General features: G+C 33.1%; 1 long non-coding RNA gene across 1 annotated transcript; it reads left to right on the top strand.

Annotated features, from left to right (window-relative positions):
- Positions 1-7,014: 7,014 nt before the first annotated feature.
- On the top strand, positions 7,015-9,055 carry LOC149015998 (uncharacterized). The gene is made up of 3 exons (XR_016173394.1): positions 7,015-7,138; positions 7,670-7,840; positions 8,876-9,055. It is a non-coding gene; the product is annotated as an uncharacterized LOC149015998 (long non-coding RNA).
- Positions 9,056-9,220: the final 165 nt, after the last annotated feature.

Raw genomic sequence — 9,220 nt, 5'->3', positions numbered from 1 at the left:
GCTCTAGAGGTGGCGGGTTTGGAGGACTCTATTTCATCCAATGAGGGTGCGGCAAATTCAATTTCAAATTTCAATTCAAATTTCAAATCTACAAGGTTGGTTCCCTCTGATGTGGTGATCGCGTCTAGCGAGAACTCTTCTCTTGATCTTTTTCTCTCTCTTGAAAGTAATCATTTTCAACTTCAATAAATTTTAGATAAAGGCAAGAGTTCGATGTTGGTTGGTAATCTTTCAAAGAACATGGTTACCTCTGTTGGTCCCACGACTAACCAACTTCCACCTAATTCGGCCACTAAGGATATTGGCTCTTTTGAACGGTTTGAAAAGCTTCATGAGAGGCCTTGTGGGGCCCTGCTGAATTCGGTTAGAGTGGAAGACTCTTCTACAGAACAGAATTCGGTTTATGTGGAAGAGTTTCCTACGCAACAAAATTCGATTAGATTGGAAGAAACCGCATTGGACGTGAACTCTAGTTTGGAGCTTCAAGTGGGGTCATGCGGGGCCTAACAGAATTTGAATAATTTTGAAGCAACTTCTTTGGCCGTGTACTCTAGTTTTGAAATTCAAAATTCCTTAGATGCGGCAAAAGTTTTAATTCAATTGGTAAACTTCCTTTGGGGAGTTCACTAGTGGGACCTACAAATAAGCTCGAAAGTGGTTCGGCCACTCCTTTTGAATTTGTAAAAGTGCTTGTTGTAGGTAAGAGTTCTATGCAAATTGGGAACCCTTCTTTGGGGTGTTCATTGGTGGGACCTGAAGTTGCAAATATTATTAGAAGTTTAGCCATTGAAGGAACTACGGAGGATGATTTGGACTATTGTGGGGCCCATCAGAATTCGGCCAGGCTGGAGAGTTCGGCCAATGATGAAACTTTGCAATTGAAAGTAGTTCTTCCACTTTTGTCTTCATCTATATCAGTGTAGGCTGAAGGTTCTCCTCGTCGGAAACCTGGTCGTCCGAAGAAGAAGGCTTACGCAGTGAAGAAAGTAGTAACAAGTAAAAAGGGTTCTATAGCAGAGGAATTCAAGAAGGTGGATGCAACTTTAGCGAAGTGCATCAGAGCCTCCCATTGGGAGAGGATAGTGTTGCTATGTAACTATTGTTATGAAGCTTTTCTTAAAGATCTTGATTTGGATGCATCAAGACGTCCTACATTTTGTTTCTGATGACTTAGTTGTTGTCAATTATGAGTAGGAACTAGTGAGGAAGGGTGTATTGGGGGCAACTGTTGTTGCGGGTGAGCAATGTAGGTACTAATTGCTGTATGTCTTTTCTTTTTCTTCTTTTCGTTATAAAATGACTCTTTTAGCGAAAAAAAAATGAAAGCTATTAAACATGTATCTGTCATACTCCACAATATTTAATTAAGCTTTGTCAAGCCTTAATTAAAGAAATAAAAATAATGTGGAGATAAATTAGATTTTCCAAAATCATGATACTTGAGCAATTTTTGCCTATAAAATGAATGATTTTGATGGCCTCACAGATACTACACATCTAGATGCTGCAAATTTCTTTGAAGATAATAGTTGAAGATTTGATTATGTTAATAGAATTCAAATAAAAATAAAATTAATATTACATTAGGTTGTAATTTTTTTCTCTTCAAATCTCATCTCATATGTTAGTTTATCTTAAAGTTAACATTTTTCCTCTATAATTTTTTTATTGACTTTCTATATATCTTTTAATATATTTTGTTTCATTTTGATGAAGAATGTGAATATTCTCTTATATGCTATGACGCATATTATACTGAGAGAAAAATATACATATTTCTCTTATTTGATGATGCGGAAGCCAATGTTCATATAAAATCGGTAGTACAACATTGATTGGAAGCTCCGGAAGAGCTAATCTAGTATTATCTGGGAGATAAAATTGGCTATGAATAATTCATTATTTTGTAGTAAGTCTCAAAGAAACTTATTAAGTTTCAAAGCTATTTGTCAAAATGATTATCAGATTGATACTACAAATAATGGTATAAGTAAATATCTATACAAAGGTATTAGATATTTCTCCCAATTTATACTACACGAATATCGCATGGTTGAAACACATGCTTGGGTAAATCAAATGAACATTGATTCCAATAATTTTATTATTTGGCATGATTGGTTGGACCATCCCGGATCATGTATAATGCGAAAAATTATTAAAATTCAATTGTCATCCATTGAAGAACCAGAAGATTCTTCAATTAAGTGAATTTTCTCGTATTGCTTGTTCTCAAGAAAAATTTATTATTAAATATTCACCAGCTAAAGTTGAGATTGAACATTCTACGTGTTTGAAACGTATAGAGGGTGAAATATATGGGCTCATTCACCCATCATGTGGACCATTCAGATAATATATGATTTTAGTAGATGTATCTATAAAGTGGTCACATGTATTTTCATTATGAACTCGCAATTTGGTGTTTGCGATATTGTTTGCTCAAATAATGAGATTAAGAGCATAATTTATGGATTATAAGATAAAGACAGTTTGTCTTGATAATGCTGGTGAATTTACATCTCAGGCTTTATGATTATTGTATAACAACTGAGATCACAGTTGAATAGCCTGTTGTTTATGTTTATATTCAAAATGGTTTAGCAAAATCATTTATTAAATGTCTCCAATTAATAGCTAAACCATTGGTTATGAGAACAAAGCATCATTTATACGCATCAGGCCAAAAGGTTGTCATAAATTATCCCTATTACAATTGACTTATGGTTAGAAGCAAAATATTTATCATCTTAAAATTTTTTTGTATGTGCGACTTATGTTCTAATTGTTCCACCACAGCGCACAAAGATGAGTTCCCAAATAAAGTTGGGAATATATGTTGGATATGAATCTCCTTATATAATGCAATATATTACCAATGATAGGAGATTTATTTAATGAATTAGTTTTTCCAACATGAGGGGAAGAGAATAAATAGTTGGAAAAGAGATTGATTGTATGCATTATAATTATCTCATTAGAACCTCGCACTGAGCACTGTGAACTTGAAGTTCGAAGGATAATGCAATAAATATTATGAATCAACTGCCAGATTTGCTGACCTGCTAAGAGTTATTAAATCTCATATTTCAGCTGTAAATGCTCCAATTAAAATTGATGTCCCAGCAGGACAATCTATCAGTGCAAATGAAATTAAACCACGTTTAAAACGTGGAAGATCAATCGGTTCCAAGAATAAAATCATAGAAAAAGAAATGAGCAAATGATCAAGATGATCATAAAATAGAGACAATTGATTATGAAAATTCTGAAGACATAACTTTCTATGAAACCCCAGAAGAGGTTCAGCTACCTGAAAATAATGAAGAGATCTCGATTAGTTATGTCATTGCAGGAAAATGATGGAACCGAAAATATAAAGTTGTCGACAACATTTTTGCATATTATGTTATTGTTGAAATAATATAATAAGACGAAGATCTTGAACATAAATTTGTTGATGACTATAAATCAATAAATGATTGGCCAAAATGTAGAGACGCAATTCAATGAAAATAAAAGTTTTTGGATCTTTAGTCCAACATCTGAAAGTATAAAGTCAGTGAGGTACAATTGAGTTTTCTGCGAAAAATGAAATGAAAAAAAGAATGAAATCCTGATATATAAAGCATGAATTATGGCACAAGAATTTTCGCAGATGCCTGGCATTGATTACATGGAAACATGTTCTCTTGTGGTAGATGCAATCATCTTCAGATATTTTATTAATCTGGCAGTATATGAAAATTTTGACATGCGTCTAATGGATATTATTACAGTCTATTTATATGGTTCACTCGAGTGTGAAATATATATGAAAATCCCTGAAGGATTCAAAATGACTGAAGCATATAAAAATTCCTAGGAAGTTTGTTCAATAAGGCTTAAAAGATTATCAAGGCATATATGATATAATCTCCTTAGTGGATATTTACTAAAGGAAAAATATAAAAATGATCCAATTTATTATTGTGCCTTTATTAAAGGATATGGATCTAATTTTAGTAAGTACATATGATGATGATTTAAATATCATCGAAACTCTTGAAGAGTTTCCAAAAGCAGTAGATTATTTGAAAAAAAATTGAAATGAAAATCTTGAAAAGACAATGTTTTTTCTTGACTTGTAAATTGAGCATTTGACGAATAAAATATTCGTTCATTAATTAACTTATATAGAAAATATTTTGAAGAGATTTTATCTAGAAAAAGTACATTCATTGAGTACCCAAATGGTTGTGAGATCGCTCAATATAAAGAAAGATTCATTTCGACCCCAAGAAAATAGTGGAAAATTTCTTAGTCATAAAGTACCATACTTAGTGCAATTAGGGCATTAATGTATTTTCCTAATAGTATAAGACCAGATATAGCATTTTCTATAAGTGCATTAGCAAGATTTATCTCTTCTCCAATATGAAGACACTGAAATGTTATATTTCAGTATATTCGAGAAATTATTGATATGATATTATTTTATGAATGTGGGCATCAACTTACTTGTTATGCAGATGCAAGATTTTTATCTGATCTATATATAACTAGATCTCAAACATGCTATTTATTCACAAGTGAATGCTAGCTATTTTATATTTGGTTTAAATCAATGATACAACACATTCAAGAAGCCTACAATCTTCTATTAGAAGAAGATGCTTGAACAATATTATATGAAGATTATGATGCATGCATAACTTAATTGAAGCGAAGATACATCAAAGGAGATAGAACGATACATATTTCACATAAATTATTCTTCATTCATGGTCTTCAATGAAATGGTGAAATCGATGTTCAACAAACTCGTTCAAGTGATAAGTTGACAAATTTATCTATTGAGAAGTTGCATACTTCAAATATTGAGAAGCTAGTATATGATATTAGAATGTATGCATTCAAAGATACTCAATGATATTATCATCAGGGGTAGTATAATATGTGCTGTTATCTTTTTCTCTTAACCAAGGTTTTGTCCCACTCGGGTTTTCCTGGTAAGGTTTTTAATGAGGCGGCTACCAATACGTATTATTTAGATATGTATATTCTTTTTCCTTTACTAAGATTTTTTCCCATAGGGTTTTTCTTAGTAAGGTTTTAACGAGGTACATTATCTATTGATGGACATCCAAGGGGGAGTGTTATAAATAATATTAATTGTGAATATCCATCACCCCCAATAGACAATACTTCCAATTGAAGATCTCAACCACCTCAGCATACAATCTTGGTGATTCACATTCCCATCTTAATTGAATATTACAGTGATCTCAACACACAATGTTGACAGTCAATATTTCCATTCTATGCACCTTCTATCTTGGGTGGCAATCTATCTTTCCATATCAAGAATATCTTATTGTTTGTAAGAATCATATATTGTATATCTTTGTGGACTCGATATTTCCATGTCGAGTAGATGTTCCTTCTACTATAAATATGTAATGCACTCAAATGAATGGACTAGTTCTGATTGAACTCATCTTGTCTTTCTTCTTTGTATTCAATATCTTTTTTGATTAGAAAAAACTTTTAAAATGGGAAAGTTTGGAATGATTTTATTCAACTTCTTTTCCTAAGTTGTGATTTATAATTTCCATTATCTTTTGGTTTCATTTTCAAATTGGATTTTACAAATTTTATAAATTCAAAATATCATTTATGATGTTTACAAAGAAGAAAGCTTAGATGAACTTCTTCACCTTTTTTTTTTTTTTTGCTTTCCTAATTCTTATCTTTTGATTTATAGTTTATTTGAAATTAATTGGAAAAATTCTATTTTCTATTTTCTATTTTCTATTTTCTATTTTATAAATTATAGAAAAAAATAAAAATATCAAAGAATACCAACAATTTGTGTGAAAAGAATAAAATGATAAAAAAATTAATACAAAAAAATATCATTTTAATAAAAATAAAGGGAAAAGTGATCAAGAAAAAGATTTGCCATGAAAAAAGAGTACATGCTTTTGTATAATAGTATGATATATACACACACATATACCTAAACCTAAAGTTTAAAACTTGAACTCAATCCCTTCATCTTAAAAATTAAATCTAACTATGAATTTTAAACCTAAACATATTGAACATATGAAGCAATTTCTAAAAATTAAATCTAACTCTCGGTATACTTCAATCCCTATTATACTTTAGTCCCTATTGCAAAATAGCATCACATGGAGCAATTTCTCTTTAATATTCAAACTGTCCAGATTTGTTTACATATTATGCACCCTCACGAAAAACTCCATAATTCCTTCATTTAATGTTGGAATCACAATCCAAAAAGTGTGTCAGAAAGAAGACCTCATTAACTACATTTTTCTAGTTGAAGTTTAACCCAGAAAAAACTGCATGGCCATTTAAAAGTTCATTCAAGATAATCTTTATGCAATGACTTATAAAATCCACCATACTAATGAACTTTTGCTTTTCACAAGACTCTCAAATATTCTCAAAAGCACTCAATGCCACATGGCACAATCCTATGAGAGAATTGTAGGGAATTGTAAGGAAAGGAATTACAGAGGATGTGGATCCGACGAAATGGGTGGGGAGGGGGGGGGGGAGAGGGGCAGAAAAACTGATTTATTGAGGAGTAACTAAGGCTGCAAAGTTAACATTAGTGAGCTTAGGTGTAGGAAGTGGGCCAACAATTGGATCCTATAGCAACTTGGGCTTCCTGGCTAAAACACCTGTGAGAGTGTCATGGGTCCTAGTAACAAAGAAAAACTTGCATTCTTTAAGGTAAGAAGACGAACGTAAATACCCCTGAAGATAGTGACAAACTGACAATGCACGCCGGAGGATTTGCTATATCATTTGCTTAGGGTTGTTGCAGGGCCTACAGTCCACACAACTAGATAGTGCGTTTTTGCCCAAAACTAAAATACTGAAGTCTAAAGAAAAAAAGAAAAAAAAAGAGTTTTTAATATGTCGGTTTTCCAGATCAACCAATTTTATTTCTGATTCTGTTGAACCGGAACGGAACTCGGTCTGCTATCATATATAAGTTCCAGTTTTCAAATCATCACAAAATGCTCGAGTTGTTTCATTCTTGAACACCAAAGAGTTGAATCGATTCTCTCTCCCTCTGTCGAATTGAACTCGATTTAAGCATTAATGGCTAACTGATCAGGTACTTTCTGCATTGCTTTCAGATTTCTCAGATTCTTTTCTACTCTTTTCTTTGAGTTTTTCCTTGCTTTGTTCTTCTCCTTTTTCGGCTTCTTCATTCTTTCGTTGCTCTGCAAAGGAGAAATTCTTGTTAATGTGATGATTGCAAGCTGAAAAGAGAGCTGGTTTCCTACCTCTTGATTCATATCTTTGGACGAATGAGTGTTTTCTTCTCTTTTTCTTTTTCGTAGTTTCTTTATGAATTAAAGCTGTAACGACTAGCGGTGATTGTCGTGGGACAAGTAATTCGTGTTTTCGCACACTAGTTGCCTGATTCTTTGCCTTTGCTGACCAATAATTCGATTTAAAGGTGTGTAATAGTCTCGCCATTTCCCCTTTCTTGGTTGTCTTTGTCTTGAATTCTTTTCTTGGTGAGTTTTTATTCTATTCCCCTTTTAATTCGAATTACTGTGGATATCTCTGTAGGCCAGTAGAGAAGAGGACTTGATTATACTTGATTCTTTTTTGTTGAAAGACATTCTTTTCTTTGCAGTTAAATTATATCTGCAAGTTTCTTGATTGTGGAGGTGAAAATTAATAACAATAATGGCACAATTTCACTTCCTCATGAACTCAACCAACATTCATATTTGTTATGGCTTCTTTATACCGAATACAACCGTTCAAGAAGTCAAGTATTATCTGAAGCACATGTGGCCTCGAGGTTAGATATGCTCCCATCTGTATTTTCTTTTATCTTTGAATCCTGATATGTACAATGGATTCCCCTGCTTGATCACCCTATCTGTATAATTTGTTACTTGACTATTGGGTTTACTATTTATTCATTCCCAATGTTAATAAATTGCTTTATCTAGGACCAAAATTGTCCTTAAATTACTATTTGCTTCCATAAGAATTTGGAGAACATGGTATTTCACAGATAGATATGGGAAGTCATATGCTTAGCTTTTGGTAAAGATTGTGAGAGACTGGAAATGAAGATCCCAACATTTGAACAGAGAAGTTGTTGGGTTGACAAGTTATTTATCTTCCTCTAAAAAACCTAGGCAAGAAACAATGGAACAAATTGAAAATCTTCATCAAATGTTGGGATGAGAACTGGTCACAATTGACAGAAAACGCTAGGTCTCTAGTTCTGGAATGTAGCTGTTGGTCAACTTTTGTCTGTCCCAGATGCTACCCATTGCTTAATCCTGATACGTGTCAGGTTTAGCCGTTTAGAAAAATTAGTGAATATATGGTGGGGGTTGTTTACCATTATGAGGGGAAATTGTGTTTTTTGTTTTTTATGGGATTTTTCAGTTACTAATGATCTTTCTATTCCATTCAAAACCATTTTATGATTATCAATGTGTTTTAGTTTCATCTTGCATCTTGGCACTCAGCTTAGAATATATAGGTGTGACTGATTCTTTCATTCCTAAGATTACTTTTGAGTATAATATGTGAAGCTAGAGGTGCTTGTCATTTGAGCTGAACATGGTTATGCCTTTGATGTCTTTCCCTGACTATGCAATACATGAGAGCCAAAAATGACTAATTGTATCATCTTCCTGCTTGTTCTGACCGGGCATCAGCATCCACCAATCCTTTCATACTGTCCATGGTGCAGTAGTTCATTGATTGAGTATACCACATTGCTTCTGAATTGGTTTCTGTTAGGTTTTTATTTCATTTGATGTCTATTTTAGCATCTAGTTTTCTAATGAAGCCTCTCCATTGCCATATCAATCAGTCATTCCAAAGAATGTAAAGAAGATAATACTCACATACGATGGGAATATCTTGGAGGATGAGTTGACACTGTATAGGTCCGGATTATTCTTTGGTGGTTTTATTCCATGTGGAGCTATTACAATACACGTAACAGTGCAACCTCCCCCACGCAGCCATGTGAGAGGTAAGTTGCATCTCCTACATGTTATTGGTTCAGTCTTGATTCGATTTGTCTTGTTCAAAAGTGATGCAGCATTAGAGGAACCATAGTACTAGTTGAGTGCTCTAATGACTGAACAAAATTATCATGGAACATCTCCAAGCTTCCCTCTAAATGGAGCAGAACTGCAAATACACCTACTGT

Source organism: Hakea prostrata, chromosome 5, assembly GCF_041222555.1.
Source record: "Hakea prostrata isolate BN-2017 chromosome 5, UWA_Hpros_2, whole genome shotgun sequence".
NCBI classification, from domain to species: Eukaryota; Viridiplantae; Streptophyta; class Magnoliopsida; order Proteales; family Proteaceae; genus Hakea; species Hakea prostrata.
This window is presented reverse-complemented; position numbering and strand designations above follow the sequence as displayed.